Genomic DNA, 18,074 nt, shown 5'->3' with positions numbered 1-18,074 from the left:
TGTAAACAGAGGGGATCCTCTTATCCTTCTGTGAGAGTCTGCAAGTCTGTAATTTGTAGGGAGTGTGTGTCAAAAATGAGAAGAGTGGGATGTGTGTGAACAGTTCCCTCTGAGGGTAGAATTCCTACTCATAGGAAGGGGAGAGAGAATATGGCAGTCTCTTAGCAAGAGAACAGCCTGGAGTAACCAGAGGCTTGCTTCCATGCCCTTACTCTCAGGCTCCACTGAGGACTCTTGATTTATTTTGTCTCAAGTCTAAATGGACTGCAAGGGTCGGCTGAAGAGTTCCATAGATGCAGTAATGAGATTAGATTTTTCACTATGGATGACCGGTTTATTTATTTATTTATTTATTTTGGTTTTTCGAGACAGGGTTTCTCTGTGGCTTTGGAGCCTGTCCTGGAACTAGCTCTTGCAGACCAGGCTGGTCTCGAACTCACAGAAATCCGCCTGCCTCTGCCTCCCGAGTGCTGGGATTAAAGGCGTGCGCCATCATCGCCCGGCTAGATGACCGGTTTATATAATTATTCATTTAACAAATATGTTACAGTATTTTTATCATATCTGAGTGACAGGAGTGGATGTATATAGCTGAGTTAGATCCCTACCCTCTCAAAGCTGGAATGTTGTAGAGAGGGAAGAAAATTGATAAAATAACTAAATCTTTTAATTAGTAGTATTGAGAATAGAAGTTTCATTTGGGGAATTATCATTCCAGTATTTGCTGTCTCTGCCCTCTGAGACTTGACATCCAACAATAAACTCAAGCTTCAAATTAGTGGGCTTTTTATGACTCAGTTCATAAATGCATCTGCTGACAAGCCTAAAGACTTGAGTTTCATTTATAGGATCCACAAGGTAGAAGGAAAACAAACAATTCCCATAATTTATCCTCTGACTTGTACACTCTCACATGTGTGTTCATGTCCTAGAGTGCACATGCATGCATGGGCATACACACACAAATATATGAAAATTTTAAAGATTTCTTTATTCTATTTTATGTATATGAGTGTTTTGCTTGCTTGAATGTCTGTTCACCTTGCCTATGTTTGATGTGAGAGGTCAGAAGAGAATATTAAATCCCCCAGAACTGGAGTTGTGAGCTGCCATGTATAATGGGAATTAATCCTGGGTCATTTGAAAGCATAACAAATGCTCCTAACACTGCCATCTCTCTGACTCCAATATATATATGTGTGTGTGTGTGTGTGTGTGTGTGTGTATAGTTTTAGAGACAAACAAATAAACAAATCCGAGCAGTTCCTTGGAGATCTCCCTACACCTGCTCTTTGGATCTTAGGTTTGATACATCCAGTCTTTTTCCCAACCTGTGGATGTTAGCTTCCCCTTCAGAGTCTCACAACTTTCCCTGCTTCACTGAGTCTTGCACTCAGTCAACATCCACTGTCCATTCATCCCCAGGCTGGGTGAGGCTCCATTGCCCCTGCACTCTTAGGATTTATCCTAGCCATCTGAAGGAAGGAATAGGTGTTAAAATAACAAATGATCCATGAAGAAAGTGAGATAGAGAGAAGAGAACCGCTGAAAGATATGCGGGAGGTCAAACTGAGATGTGTAGCTTGGTGACAGAGTGCTTGTCCGCTGTGCGACAGACTCTCGACAGACTCTCGCCCCTGTGCTGCTAAACAACCAAATGAACAAATGCAAATCAGTGACAGAAGTGGATGTGATTCAGCAATGGGCTGCTACCGAGGGTTAGAAAGAATAAAGATCTTTGCCACATTGAGCAGTTGAGTGACTAGATATGAGGCTAATCTTCCATTAATTAATTGCAGAACACAACAAAGAAGACAGGGGTGGGCCAGGGGAAGGCGATAATGACCTCCATTTGTGTGGTCCCCTTATGCTCAAGGGACATGCATGTTGGCGCAAGCAGTGCCTGACCCCCATACTCCTCCAATGCACCCCTGCCATCCTTCTTTCTTGAACTGAGAGCTGTGGGATTTGAGTGGAAGAGAAAGGCTTGATATCTCCAATAGACCACAGAGTTCGCTATTTGTGAAGTCACTGAACATTTTGCAAGAAATACTAATGGCCCATGAAAGCTACAACTTTCTTTTGGGAAGTAATTGTCAGTGAATTATTCATCATGGGTAGCATTATACTCCACGGATATGGACCCCCTCAAAACTGCCTTGTAAGGAATTTTCCACATGAATAGTCACTTTGATAACCTTTGGATGTGGGACCAAAGCAGCTTTCTTCATCAGGGAACACTAAACCGCCTCAGAACTTTTGTTGATTGCTCATTAGCACCCAGCCGACTTGGAGGCTGAGACTCTGTGTTTTTTCTCCTCCAGCACTTCAGCTGTGGAATGAGGAGGCAATAGAGGAGGTCCTCAGACCATATCTAGAATTTGTTTTTTAGAGGAAATAGATTCCTAGAAAACTCTATCCTAATTCTGGTGCACTCTTCAGACATACTCACATATGCTTTTTGAATGGCAAATTCATTCCAGTGTCTACAACTTCCCTCTTATGCATTAAGTTGTGGAACTTCTGGTAATGCTAATATTAATCATGAAGGTATCATTCCTTCCTATAATTATGCCAGAGCTCTAGAGATGTCTTTTGGTTGTTTCTTTTGTTTTGTTTTTGTTTTGTGGACTGTTTTGTTTTGTGAGACAGGATCTCACTATGTCACCCAGGTTGACCCAGAACTCATGACGTCCTTTCTCAGTCTCCTGCATGCTGGGATTACAGTTCTGCACCACCATGCCAGTCTCTCTAGAAATAATGTCAGTCTTGTAAATATAATACTGATACCTAATGAATCAATCTCTGGAGATCAGAAATAAGAGAATGTCCTACAAAGGACTTTTGTTCGTGTGTGTGTGTGTGTGTGTGTGTGTGTGTGTGTTCTCATTTAAACACAATAAATGTGTTCCAATAATCTTCTTCTGGATCACTTGTAACTTACAGAAATTCCCTTTCTTGAGAATAGTTAGAAATTCAAGTAAGTCTAAAAATGTGGTAACGTTGTCAGTATTGGAATCGGTTATTTAATCTACTGAAACACATTGGGTACTAAACCTTAATCTCTGAACAGAGATTGAGGCCACATAATGATGGATTGAATGGCTGAGTTTCTCAATCCCTTGAGAGAAACACTGAACCTATCCCTATAAAGTGGTACATTTGAAAATAATCAAGCAAGCAGGCCTGAGCCTCTAGGGACACAGTTGAGTATATCAACAAATTCCAGCTCACCTGTCTTAATTAGGGTTTCTATTGCTCTGAAGAGACACCATGACCACAGCAACTTTTTTTTTCGAGACAGGGTTTCACTATAGTTTTAGAGCCTGTCCTGGAACTAGCTCTTGTAGACCAGGCTGACCTCAAACTTACAAAGATCTGCCTGCCTCTACCTCCCCAGTGCTGAGATTAAAGGCGTGCACCATCACCACCCAGCTTGACCACAGCAACTCTTATAAAGGAGAACATTTTATTGGGGCTGGCCTACAGTTTCAGAGGTTTTGTTATTATCATCATGGCAGGAAGCATGGCAGGACACAGGCAGCCATGATGCTGGAGAGGTAGCTAAGAGTTCTGCATCTGGATCTGTAGGCAGTAGGAAGGGAGAGACTCTGGGCCTGGTTTGAACTCTGGACTTTGAAGTGACACACTTCCTCCAACCAGACCATATCTCCCAATAATGCCTCTCCCTGTGGACCTTCAGGGACCATTTTCATTCAAACCACCAAACCGACATTTGATCTAAAAACTCGATCAGACCTATTTCATGCATATTTCTGTAAGAACTTTAAGATCTCTAACCGTGAAGTCATTATAGCATGAGAACAGTAAAATGGTGGTGAGAAATGGGATCAATTTCAGTGTCCAAACTGTGCACCTGAGAATGTCCAATTGAGCATCCTTGATAACGGAAGCACCTCTAGTTTAACACAGGAAATAGCATTTCCAGGGTTTTATTAGAGTATAAATTTTGGAGTTGGAACACATTTTTCTCTCGCATCCTTTCTCTGTATAATCAGGTCCTTCTTCCTATAGTTAGTGTTTGTCAGGCAAAGAAAAACTTAGAACAACTTAGAACAAGGATATGATGTAACTCAAATGGTATTAGATGTGAAGTCTGAATTTCAATTTCGCATCTCTTCAATCTCCACTTGTAGTGTGGAGCTGCAGGCCGGCTTCCCGCCACCTGGCTCCTTGCCACCGGCTAGCTTATGTCCCGGAAATAACAACACACAAATTGTATTCATTTAATCACTGCCTGGCCCTTAGTTCCAGCCTCTTATTAACTAATTCTCACATCTTGACTAACCCATATCTAATAATCTGTGTAGCACCACAAAGTGGTGTCTTACCGGGAAAGATTCTAGCATACGTCCATCTTGGGCTGGAGTTTCGTTGCATCTCTCTCCCTGAGGAGAGGCAAGGCAGTCTGCCTCAGAGAGGAGAGGCGTAGCATCTGACTGAGCCATCTACCTCATTTCCTTCTTCCTGTTCTGTCTACTCCGCCCACCTAAGGGCTGGCCAATCAAATGGGCCAGGCAGTTTCTTTATTAGCCAATGGGAAGCCTCCATCATCCACTCCCAAATCTGCTCCCAACTTCTTAGATCTTAGCCCCCTCTCCCTCACTTTCATTTTCTCTACAGGCTGTTACCATATCCCAAACTGCCTGGGACCTACGGTCTTCCTGTACTGCTCACACCATACTGTGCCTAGAAATCCCGTTTCCTGTAAGATGAAGGTCAAATGTGTTGTCTTCTCTGATGAATTCATTGGCCCCAGAAACTCTGCTATCAATATGCATTCCTGTCATGTTTTAAACCCTGATTTAGTTATATGTTGGTTACTAAAACCTTTATGGAGAGACATGCCAACATCCACACTTCTGAGCTGCTTAGTAAAGTTGATTTTCTTTTGACACTTCTCATCTTCTGAACCCTGGTCTGGTCTTCTGAGCTATGAGAAGTCTCCAGTACTTTGCACATATTATTACAGATGAACTAGAATCTGTGATGTGAGATAACTTGACAGGTGGCAAAATTCAGATGGAAGGAAGAATAAAGGCCACAAGACAGGAGAGAATCTATGCTCCCTGTGATATCAAGGAACATAAGGCTCTTATTTCCTGTAATAAAAATAACATAGAAAAACCCACCTCTTTGTTTTAAACCTTCATGCGTGAAAAGTGATTGTCATGAGAGAAGTGAGCCAAAGTAAATGCAGCTGGGGTACATTAATTAGTAAGACGCACACATAATCTCTCTCTCTCTCTCTCTCTCTCTCTCTCACACACACACACACACTCACACACACACACACACACACACACACAGAGAGAGAGAGAGAGAGAGAGAGAGAGAGAGAGAGAGAGAGAGAGAGAGAGAGAGAGCATCCTTTTCCTGCATCACTAGAACAAAAACTCACAGGAAAAAATGAGATCAAGACACACAAAATAAACCACTTTGATGCATAAATTTATTGGGGCAACTGGATTTAGACCTTTCTTTTAAATAGAAGACAAATCTTGTCATAGCTTAAACTTAAAGCATCACTTTGAGCATGATTATCTGATGTTCCAAAGAGATTTAAAAAACGAGGAATTTAGCCAGGCAGTGGTGATGCATGCTTTTAATTCCAACCCTCAGGAGGCAGAAGCAGGTGGATCTCTGAGTCTGACGCCAGCCTGGTAAGTTCCAGGATTGTCAGGGCTACACAGAGAAATCCTGTCTCAAAAAGAACCACATACCCCCAAAAGAATCCCAACTCCTCCTCCCAACAAAAACAAAAACAAGGCATTTGTCTTCCTGTGCCCTTGGTAGGATAAACTGACTCATTTTTAATTTTGGTTCATTTTCTGGTGTTAGCCTGGGTAACTAATATGTTATTTATAGTGTACCTATTTAAGTATGTATTTGAGAATATAAAATCAAAAATCTAAACATCCAATAAAGTTATTGGAATGAATATACTTCAAAGACACAGAACAGTTAGAAGAGGTTAAAAAAATCCTTGCTATTATTATAGAATGATATGGTAGAAGCTTGCCTCTGTGCTTCCTGGAAATCCTGGTATGAAAAGAACCATTTGTTTATGTAGTTCTTCTTAACAATGTTTGCAAGTTTGTGTGAAAATGAGTGACAGCTTTTCTAAGAAATGAAGATATGTACATTTTTGAAGCGAGAGACCAATTGTCCTGGCACTATGCTCTAAAAGGAATACATGACGTGACTCTCAGCTTACCCAGGACAACGTGCATCACAATGGCCAATGCCATAAGCGACAGCTCCACAGAAGGGCAGGGTGACTGCAGACTTTTCTTTTGATTGCTTTATTTCTCCCTGATGGTAAACAATGCATTCCAATTGCTTAGCTAGTAACAAATCATGATTTAAACCTAGGTCTGCCTGCCTCCAGATCAACTGTTTCTCTTCAGCACTCTGAAAAGTTTTACGAGTCTTGAGATAGTTGTAACGTTGAAGGACAAAGCAGTCCAGGCAGTTGCTGCAAGTGTTGGAGGATGACTCAAGGCTGTAAAAATTTGGTAGCTCTCACTGCAGAGAAAGGAAAAGATATACTAAGTCAAGATGTAAAATTCCAATCAGCTTCAAATAGTCTTTGTAAATGACAAGAAATAATTGCAAAATTATTCCAAGCATTTCAAAGTTTCTTATATATCTGCATTGGAAGGCTGGGGCAGGAGGATCATGGATCTGAAGACAGTCTAGACTATGTGAGATTGTGTCAATAACAATCAAAATATAAATCCAAGTGGAATGATCCATTTATAATTCTTTTTAATATTTTTTGAGAATTTCATATCATCTATTTTGATTATAAGCTTTCCCTTTCCTCAATTTCTCCCAGATCTTCTTCTACAAAATTCACAATAAAAATAAAAAACACACAAAAAGACATCGAGTTGAATTTGTGTTGGTCACCGACACCTAAATGTGGGGCCCTGTCCTAGGCTGTTGTTGATACACCAGTTGTTATTCCATTGAAGAAAATGGATTTCCCTCTTAGCAAGTAGTTTCTTGGCTAAGGGTGGATCAATGTGCCCAAGGCACTTTCTCCCTGGTGGAATTTCATCTGGCTTAAATGTGTGTGCATTATGTGTGCGCTATCTCAGTCCCTGTGAGTTCATATGTACACCAGCTCTGTTTTGCCTGGAAGACACGTTATCAGACTCATCTACCCTCTCTGACTCTTACAATCCATTGATGACTGAGTGCTCCAAAGTCTGTCACTCCCTCTTTCCACTGTTCAGTTGTGAATCTTTTTGTTAATTATCATCTACTGCTTGAAGAAGCTTCTCTGATGAGAACTGAGTGATTCAATGGTTTATAGGCGTAGCACTATGTTATTAGGGGCCATTTTAGTGCTATGTTCATTAAGCAGAATAATAGTAGTAGGTTTTCCCCTAGGTTCCATGACCAGTATTTCTAGCCTCAGATTCTTGGCCTCATTAACTGTGTTAGGTATGGTTTCCATCTCATGAAGAATACCTTAAATCCAATCAAAACTTGGTTAGTTACCCTCCTAATATGTGTACCACTCTCATGTGGTACGAATTATCACTGTTATGTAAGATATGCCCACTATTACAATAGTCCTACATAATTCTCCTTAGCAATGATTTCAATTTTCATGTGAAAATAGATGACTGCTTTTTTAAAGAAAGGCACATCTTGAAGGCAGGAAGCTATTATAGCTCATAGAGTCTGTGATAACAGATAACAGGGTGAAATTGATAATTACTTTTACTCACCAGTACAGCACCTTCCAGCTCTATGAACAACAGTCAGTACGGGTGAAACCTCTGGTAGAGCACCAGCCCAATTTCTCTGTGTTCTGTGTTCTAAGGGTGTGTGTGGGGTCTTTAGCAGTAGGGTCTAACCATCATGCTGTGGAGGATAACCAATAGTATTGACAATGGCCTTTAATGTTTGGCCAGGGAGTCTATGGCCAACAACTCAAAAGGATGGAGCTGGCGGTATTTCTATATATGATGTCTAGTTGTGGTATTTTCTTTCCCATTATAGGATTAACTCCACATAAACTCCATTTATTTATATAAGCATTTGAGAATGTTTTTATACTGGAGTTTTTCCAACAAGTCTTTAGTATTAGCTCTTCTTCTCTGTATTCCCTCCTTTACCTTTCTCTACCATTCCCCACTCTGTGTAATCCTGCTGTTTTGTTTTGCCTTTTATTCCCTGTAACTTTATACTTTATTTCCTCTCTTTGGAAGACCCTCTCTTCACCTCTGGTCCCTTACTAGTTACCTAACGTCTGTGGATTCCTAGATAAAACACACATTTCTAAAGCATGACAGCTAACTTCCACATAGGAGAAAAAACACACATGCTTATCTTTCTGGGTCCATGTTACCTCACTCAGAATGGTTGTTTCTAGCTCCATTCATTTACCTCACATTTCATAATTTCATTTTCCTTAACCCCCAAATAATCCTATTGTGAAAATATACTACGTTTTCATGACCCACACATCGACTGATGGACATCCAGGCTGTTCCAGTTTTGCCTATTATGAGTAGAACAGCAGTGGGCACGCATGAGCAAGCTTCTCTGTGTAAGATGGAGTGGTCTTTGGTACAGCTCTATCTTGTGGTAAATCAGTTTTCAGCTTTTTGAGGAACCTCCACATACACTGTCGTAGTGGAAGCACCAGTTTGCTCTCCCATCAGGAGCAAAGAAGTGCTGCCTCCTTCCTGCATCCCTAGTAACATGTGCTGTGATTTGTTTTGTTGAACTTGGCCATTCTGACTGGATGAAATCTCCAAGTAGTTTTAACATTGCTTGCCCCGATGACTAAAGACACTGACCCTTTAAGTTTTCCTCAGCCTTATCTTCTGAAAGTTAAGATTCTGAAAGTTACTTTAGGTCTGTAGCCCATTTTTAAATTAAATTGTTTATTTTCTTGATGTTCAGTTTGTTTTTTAGTTCTTTATTCTGCTTACTAACCTCTGTCAGATGTATAGTTGGTAAAGGCTTCTTTAGGCTGCCTTTTCGCTTGAATGACAGTGTCCTTGGGTACACAGAAGAGTTTTAGTTTTGTGAGGTCCCATTTATTAATTATTGATCTTAATGTTTGTGCTATCAGGGTTCTGATCAAAAAGTCTTTTTCTGTGCTGATGAATTTAAGCGCATTCCCTACTTCCTTTTCTGTCAGATTTGTGTTAGCGGGTCTTATGCTGAGGACTTTGATCCATTTGTAATTGATTTTTGTGTAAAGTGATAGTTTGGATCTGTTTGCATTTTTCTACATGCAGCTATCTGGTTTGACCAGCACCGTTTTGTTTTGTTTTTGATTTTTCGAGACAGGGTTTCTCTGTGGCTTTGGAGCCTGTCCTGGAACTAGCTCTAGTAGACCAGGCTGGTCTCGAACTCACAGAGATCCACCTGCCTCTGCCTCCCGAGTGCTGGGATTAAAGGCGTGCGGCACCACCGCCCGGCACCAGCACCGTTTGTTGAAGATGCTGTCTTTTCTCCAAAGAATATGTATTTTTGGCTTCTTTATTAAAAATCGGGTGTCTGTGGGTGTGTGAACTAATGTTCAGGCCTTCAGTTCTATTTCATTGATCAATGTGTCTTTTTTTTATGACAGTGCCACGCTGTCTTTATTACTATGTCTCTGTACATAAAGTAAAATCAGGAATGGCAATGACCCCAGCAGTTCTTTTATTGTTAGAATTATTTTAGCTGTGTGTGTGTGTGTGTGTTTGTGTGTGTGTGTGAGTGTGTATGTGTGAGAGAGAGACAGAGACAGAGACAAAACTTTACTTTTCCCCACTTGAGAAGTTGAAGGACACAGTCAGATAAGAACAAATTTTATAATATTTGATCCCAGAGAGGTAAACAATGAACGAAGGAACATTGTGCAGTTTCCAGCCTGCACCCTAAAAGTGGATGACTGGGAATGGCAGAGGCTAGGAGGAAAAGCTCTGATTTGTAACACAAGAGAGAATTTTACTTAAAAAAAAACCACATGTGTGTTGGGGGCTGTAGCACAGTTGGTAACACACTTGCCTGGCAGGCCCAAGGCCCTGGGTTCAATATCCCAGCATTCCATAAAGCAGGTATAGAGGGAACTGCAATCCCAGCATTCAGAAGATGGAGGTGAGAGGTTTAGAAGTTCAAAACCAGTCTCAGTGAATTATTTAAAATGAATAAGTAAATATAAGATAAAATGGGACTCAGAATATGAAAAGGTAAAAGACAAGAGCTTAGGTCCTTCTATAAGTGAGTCTGACACTTCTGCTAGTAGTAGTTATTTACTGAGTGACACCCCCCCCTGCATGCGTTAAGAGATTAAAGGTCTCGTTTTAACACTTAATTTAATTTAATTTACCACTTGTACCTTTGGGTGGATCTCTTTTGTCTTCAGGCTGCCATGGTATTATAAAACAGAGGGAAAACCACACTGACTCATCAAGAGAAGCTCTGCTGCGTTAAGTGACTTTAAAAATCACATGAAATAAGTACTTTCTGATAGCCCCTCTCTCTATCTCCCCAGCCCTAGAGTGTGATTCATGTAAATATAAATAAAATGACCCCTTGTCCTGTGAGGAATGTAGCTATCATCAGAGACAGCAGGACAGTGGACATTAGCTTTGTCTACTGATTAGGAATTAGTCACTCTGCAGACATTCCTCTGATTGTATTCATGCTAGAGAAGAGGTGAGGTAGCAGTTAAGGGTGTGGGCACTCTAGAGGTCCTGAGGCAAATGCAGTATCCAGGAAACAAAGGCAGGGATATCAAGGATATGGTGTCAAAAACTGGGTGAGAGAAACAGGAGGTGGTGTTAGAGAAGAGTGGGTCAGTAATGTCCTTCTAGGCTACCACATGGCTTCTGCTTGAACTGAATTGGGTCACAGCAGAATTTTAAGGAAAGGAGTAGATCATGCTGCCTAGCATTTTACAGTGGTCACCCTGGTGTCTGGGCTGGCAATATCCTGTAAGAGAGCAAGAGTAAAGCCAAGACAGTATGGCAGATGGTATCTAGATGAGATTAGCAGTGAGGCCGTCAGTAGCTGAATTCTTTATTTTAGAAAAAGCAGGAAAGGCTTCCTGAGGCATTGGAGAGAAATTAAATTCGAGGATGACGTAAAGTTTTAGATCTGATATGGGGATGACTTCAGTTGGAAAAGAGCGGTTGGAGACGGGAAAACGTTCCAGGGAATCAGCATTGAGAACAGTAACTACTAGGTCAGTAGGTAGCCACGTGGGCAGCTGCCGGGGGCCTGAGATTCTGGAGAGAGAGGATTGGTCTGGAGGTGCAATGTGTGGGTAGAGGACACTTGACAGTATTTAGTTCCATGGGGCAGAAAGACAGCACTAATGGAAGCAGTAGATTGAATATAGGTCCCAAATCTGAACTCTGGGTACTCAGGAAACAAGGAGCTGAAAGGAACTAGATTTCAGCTGGTAATTGTTGCACAGGAGTGAGAGGTGTCCCCCCAACCTCAGTGCTAAGAAAGCAGTACTGGAATTTGCTTATACTGAGTTACATGAGCAGTCATTGGTGCCACACCCTCCCCCACACAACTGATCCCTCTGCTCCCATCTGTCCTGCCTCTAGTCCACCCACAAAATCTATTTCAGTTCCCCTTCCCAGGGAGATCCATGCATTCCCCCATAGATCCCTCCTCTTTCCTACCCTCTCTGGGACTATGGACTGTAGCTTGACTACCATGTACTTAACAGCTAATATCTATTTTTAAGTGAGTACATTCCATGTTTGACTTTCTGGGTCTGGGTTGCCTCACTCACGAATTTTTTTTTTCTAGTTCCATCTATTTGCCTACAAATTTCATGATGTCATTGTTTTTAACAGCTGAGTAATGCAGCATTGTGTAAGTGTACCGCTTTCTTTATTCATTCAATGATTGAGGACATCTAAGTTGTTTTCAGTTTCTGGCTATTATGAATAAAACTGCAATGAACATAGCTGAGCAACTGTCCTTGTGGTAGGATGGAAGGTCCCTTAGGTATATGCCCAAGAGTGATATAGCTGGATTTTATGGTAGATCTATTCACAATTTTCTGAGGAACCACCCTATTGATTTCAATAGGCAGTCTTTGGTATTTTGAGTCAGGTCTTCACTACATAGCTCAAGCTCAGGCTGGTCCCAAATTGTTATGAGGCCCAAACTTGTCTGGAACTCTTGATCCTCTTGCATCAGCTTCTCAAGGACTGGGATTACCCTCAGGTACCACCATGCCTGGGAAGGAGCAATCTTTCAGTTGTGAGTTTCAAGCTCAAGGGCACACAATAAAGGCAGCTTCTGACTGGAGTAAAAGAAGGTAGAAAGTGGAGACAGAGTTTCTTAATTCTGGAAAGGCATTTTGTTATCGTTAAGCCGTAAGTGAATAGAAACGTAAACGAAGGTAAGAGTGTCTTATTTTTATTGAGATGTGATAAGTGATTTTAAGTTGATGTGAATTTATTACTGTGGAGTAAATGCTACTGGGGTGGCAATGAGCAGAGAATACTTGAAAATGCTAACCATTCTTATAGCAGAAATTAGAAGTCAAACTTTAGGGACTGGTGAGGTTGTTCAACTACTAAGAGCTGCACCACTCTTGTAGAGGATCGGAGTCTAGCTGTCAAAACTCACTTCGAGAGGCTCACAAACATTTCTTCTTCCCCCACCGCCCCCTTACCTGCATTCACGTGCACACACATACACAAAACACGCATACATATAAATAGTGAAATATATTTAATTTAAAAATTCAGACTGAGCTGGGCGGTGGTGGCGCACGCCTTTAATCCCAGCACTCGGGAGGCAGAGGCAGGCGGATCTCTGTGAGTTCAAGACCAGCCTGGTCTACAAGAGCTAGCTCCAGGACAGGGTCTAAAGCTGCAGAGAAACCCTGTCTCGAAAAACCAAAAAAAAAAAAAAAAAAAAATTCAGACTGTTACTTATACAAATGTAATATTCTAAATAGACATTTCGTTAAGTGAGTGTACTCACACTCAGACATTTTGCATACACGAAGCAGAGGCTGATTAATTGCCTCGTGGTGCGGGCATCACAGGTACCTCTGTTGCTATGCTACAGTCTTGGAGACATCCTTGCTGGTAGCTAAAACAACTTGTCCAGGCTACATTGTTATTAATTAGAGTTTGCCGGTCCTTGTGCTTTCCTTAAGCTGTGAGTTCCTCCAGGGTTGTCTTTCATCGTTTAAACCCCACTGGGCCAGAAGTTTGCAAAGAGCTACATTTGCGCGTGTCAACATGGTCTGCGGGTGTCCCCAGTCTATTTCGTAACCTCCCAGGGAAGCGATGGTGGAAAAAATCTACATTAGTTTTCACTGGTTATGTTAACTATATGGAAAACAGAACCGTTTATGAGACACCATGCCAAGGAAATCAGTACCACGGAGTTTTAAGTCTCCTGACCCCAGGCTGTTTCATTGCTGTGTGGCACAGCTGCTTTTCTGACGCATCAGGTAAACCTGCCTCCGGGGAGAACAGTGTCTGGCAGAGGTGCGGTCACCTGGAGTTTCCCAGAGCAGAAACTTCATCATTGGGGAGGAAATCACCACCCGAGGACGTGTGTTCTCTCGTCCATTGAGAGAGAGAGAGAGAGAGAGAGAGAGAGAGAGAGAGAGAGAGAGAGAGAGAGAGAGAGAGAGAGAGAGAGAGAGAGAGAGAGAGAGAGAGAGAGAGACCAAGAGACCAAGCACAAAGGTTTCCACTACACTGCTGCGAACACAGCTCTGAGAAAGTGGAGCCGGATGATGGGACCAACAGCCAGTCCACTCCTGCAGCAGTAAAAGCAGCAACCGCTTTGCTGTCCGGGAGCCGGAAGGCTCCGGGACTTCCCAGCTGGAACCCGGAGGACCCGCTTGCTGGGCTTCAGAAGGGTGTCGGGGCAGGGACTGAGCTACGTGGAGTCCACCATCGCAGTCCGAGGGGCGCTGCAGAGTGTGGCACAGAGCAAAGCGGTGCGTCTGCCTTATGCAGTCTCCGGCCCTCGTTGGCCTTGTGACCTCAGGTGAGTAGGGGGTTGCAGTGGGCCTGGAGGAGCGCTCTGAGTTGCTTTTGCGCACCCTAGTGGCTGCCTGGGGACACAGCCTCCCCCGCAGCCCAGTTGGTAGCCGCCTGTCTTGCCGCGGAGGTCGGGGGCGGAGAGGAGGCGGTGGCCGCCCCCACCGGGAGGGGCGCCTGGAGTGCGCGGTGGTGCTCGGCTGCAAGAACGAGCTGGCTGCAAGACTGTGGCGGCAGTGGCGGCAGTGGCGGCTGCGGCGACTGCGGGAGGGGAACCGGACTAAGACTCCAGGGAAGGAGGACCGGGGCGAGGGCCAGGCCCAAGGGCAGCGGGACCGGTAGAGAGAACTGCAGCTCCAAAGAAAGATGAGTTGGTGAGTGGGCGCCGTGGGCGCAGATTTTCTTTGCTTCCCTTGCAGGCTGTAGGGACAAAAGCCCGGGCAGGGGTCTGTAAAGCCCGAACCGTACAACCCTAGGATACTGTCCCCCGCCCCCTTATGCATAACGAGGTTGAGTGGAGGGCTCCTGGGGAAGGGGTGTCCAGTAGGGATAACGCATCCAAAGTGGTTGTGGTGAAAAGGCAGGATTTAATTAAGGGTCCCGAAGGTACCTTTCGCGGAAACTCTAGATTGATTAGGCAGAGATGTGGACCCCGGGGAAAGAGAAAGTCCACAGCTAGATTACGGGACTCCGAGAGGACCTTTTTGAATTAGGCTTCTAGCTGTACTTTGTTTCTAAAGTGAGGCTGCAGGGTGAGCCTCCCGACCGAGATTCTCACCCGGAGCCCTTGATGGCGATTCAGTTATCGTTTCCCTAAACCTTGATGGTGTGGTGCTCCCTTTGCCCTTAGAGACGGCAGCCGTAAATTCTGGGAGCATTTCGAGCCTCAGTTTCACCAGCTCCCTTCACGGCAGGGAGCAGCCGAACTGTTCTTGGTGCGCTCAGTAACTTTGCCTTAGCTATCGGCACTTGAAGCACCAAGGACCTGGCTAACTCCTGCCACCGCCAGGAAATTAAAAGGCTGACGGGCTGTCCCTTCCCGGATTGGGATTTCCTGTTTGGAAAAGTTAAACAAATCCAATCTCCTTCCAGCGGTCCCTCCCTTACCTTTCTCTCTTAAGTGAGGGGATAGACTACTGCAGCATTTTATGTGGACCAGCTAAGGCTGGAAATCCCTTAGCCGGGCCCAGCCCTTTTCCCTGGAAGTCTTCCTTTTGTGGTTCTGAAATAACTCGAGATTTCTAGGATGCACAGCTAGTTATAGCCCGTCGCAGATGTGAGGGACCTAGAAGAGACATAAAATGTGGAGGGCGTTAGTATAAATATTTGCCAGCCGCGTTTCCCTCCGGAATCTGAATGTGTGAGTTACAGATGTAAATTTTCAACTATGATGCTTGTAACTAAGCTTCCAACGTGGGCTTAATTTGGACGTTTGAGATTTTTACCCCCTCTGGGCTTCAAACGCCTGGATTTAGCTGGGAGGCTCCAAATATGGTCCACAGCTCCATAGGGTTAAACTTTTGCCCTTGGAGCACTTGAATTCTTTGTTCCTGGTAGGATAGCAACAGAGTAGTTGGATTTGGGATAAATAAACCTTTAGAGTGGCCCAGTGTTTTAACAGAATATGCCTAGTGCCATCGGCTTCAATTGGGTAAATATTTGTTTTAATAGAGAGCTAAGGTTCTCTGAAAAGCAACAGTTGGGTTTTTCCAGGTTCCCTGTTCATATCTGGGACTTAGTTGTTTAAGAGATCTTTATTTGTTTATTTTTCCTGATAAATTTATTGTGGAATTTAAACATCGGGTATAATGAAGAAACTCTGTACAGTGTCTCCAAACTTTGACAAAGGCCTTTAAAGGGGAGGGGAGTTGGCTTTTGCTTTCAGCTAATGTAGCGTTTACTCCTGAGGCAGGGAAGTTTGCAAATCCTAGCCCTCTCCACAAGCGGCAAAATGAGCTGTTTGGTTAAGAGCAGTCATCTTCGCAGTCAATTTTCAGGCTTCAATCCCTTTCCTTGCAGCTGGCAGCTGCTGCTCTTTCAGGGTGAGAATGACTACAGAGATGTCTGCTGGATCCTAGGGGGGGGAGGGGGCAGCAAGAAAAGCTAGGTAAGAAGGTGGGCGAAGACTTAACACATCGCTTCAACCACTCTGGTCAAAGCTGAGCACTTTAGCTGGCTTTCCCAGGACAGGGAGAAAAAGCCAAAGCTGATTTGACCGAACTCTGATCTTCACTACTTTCAACTCTTCATGGTCTTGGTCTTCAACTCTGGGCATGGTGGGTTGTGTAGTATAAGGAAGAAATCATGTCAGGAGTCTCGATGAGTTTTGCATAAGTTTAAAAGCACCCGGGGTTGTGGCTATGGCAGGTGACCTTACAGGATGGTACATTTCAGCCTTGGGCAGAGAGGTAGTGACACAGGTGACAGGGAAAGGCAGAGCTTTATATGGCTTCCAAGAATACCTGTGCTTTTTGAGTCACTAAGTCTCTCTGTGCTTAACTATTAGATGTGGGAATGCCAGCCATCTGAAACACAGACACCTCCCGAATGATGTCTTTGTCTTAAATCCTTGCAGTGTGTTTTAGCAGTAGTTCCCAGGAAGAGGAGGTGGCATCCGGTCTGAAGGCAATGCTGGCACGGTGTATTTTGGTTATTACAGCTGAGGGTATGGAAACGCAGCCAGAGTCCATTGAGTAGAGATCTGGGATGCTGTTAAATATCCTGCAACATCCAGAACACACAGAGGCCTCTCTGGACCAAGCCCTGTTCTAGAGCGTTTTCCTAGGTCAGCCAGTTAGCAAATTAGGGATCTTAATTCAATTTGGGTCTTCACCCAATTTCTTGTTGCTCAACACTGCCCGTGTCTTAGAAGCCTTTTCACCTGCAGTGGCCCCTCCTGTCCTTGGCATTAAGAGTCTTAGAATGTAGTGCTGATCCTTGTTGGGTTTTCTTGATGTCTTTGAATTGGCTTAAAGTTGAGTTTGAGCACAAGGGAGCCTTGGTGTTCAACGTTCAGATCACTTCAGAGGTGATATGCCCATAAAAGACTGATAAGACCTTGAGTGAGTTAGGGGAAGACCCAGCTCTAGTTAGAGCCTGAAATTAGAGAATTTAATAACTGATATTTAGGCAAGCCAGATTTAAAAACAAAGAAACAAACACAAACATTTTCTCTTCTTTTAGCAGAAAACTAAAAACCAACCAGACTTGACCCTTTGTGAGAGTTTAACAATACCATTCCTCACGAGAAAACAAAGTCCTGGATGAGGGTGATGACGTAAGCTCTGGTGACTATGGAGCATATGTCTGGGTGGGTGCGACCTGTGACACCACTTCCGAGGCCTGCACTATCTTTTCCATGTCAAAGTGAGCAACAGATGGTCTCACAGACATAGCAGATGCTGCCTTTGAACGCAGGTACAAAGCAGAGCATCTGAGTGGCTCCCCCTCTGCTCTCTGCTCTGCGAGTTAGGATCAGAGCACATGAATGGACAGGGTTATCCCAGACAGAAGGGGAGAGGTGAAGCCTCCTGAGCAGAGAGGGGGAAAGATTCCTGGCAGCTATGGAAGTGAGCTGGCTTTGGAGCAGTTGATGGGTAGGTAGGGGAGATCCATTAGCTGATGTGTGTGTGTATATACAATGCATTCACTTGTATCAAACTCAGATTAGAAATCTGAAGACAATTCAAGCTTGACCACTGGGGGCAAGCTGAGGAAAATAACTGTGGGAGTAAAAGGAACCTTAGAAATCTTAGCAGCCTGGGATGTAGCCCAGATGGCAACATGCTTGCCTGGCATGCAGGAAGCCCTAGGTTTGCTTCCCAGAATTACAAAAGAAGCAGGGGTGGTGGTAGGTAATTCCAGTCCTGTCAACAAAGACCCAGGAGTTCAAGGTCATACCTGAACGGTGGCAAGCTTATAGCTGACCTGAGTCAAATCAGACCCTATCTCAAACAGACAAACAAACAAACAAACAAAACATTTTGCGTCTTATTTGCAGTTTGGTAGGTCCCCTTCTGTAATCTCAGGATTAAAGACGCTGTAGAAGGATTGCTA

General features: G+C 43.6%; 1 protein-coding gene across 7 annotated transcripts in view; it reads left to right on the top strand.

The window, feature by feature from the left end:
- Positions 1 to 18,074, top strand: part of Phldb2 (pleckstrin homology like domain family B member 2) — a 215,175-nt gene that overhangs the window by 107,119 nt on the left and 89,982 nt on the right. Inside the window, exon 1 of one of the 7 annotated variants that reach the window (XM_038346765.2) lies at positions 14,237 to 14,392. The exons of the other annotated variants lie outside the window; for them this stretch is intronic. The gene's annotated coding sequence lies outside the window, so the exon portion shown is untranslated. Of the gene's footprint in view, positions 1 to 14,236; positions 14,393 to 18,074 lie in introns of those variants that run through there. 7 annotated transcript variants of the gene reach the window in all.

Source organism: Arvicola amphibius, chromosome 10 (assembly GCF_903992535.2).
Source record: "Arvicola amphibius chromosome 10, mArvAmp1.2, whole genome shotgun sequence".
Taxonomy (NCBI): Eukaryota; Metazoa; Chordata; class Mammalia; order Rodentia; family Cricetidae; genus Arvicola; species Arvicola amphibius.
This window is presented reverse-complemented; position numbering and strand designations above follow the sequence as displayed.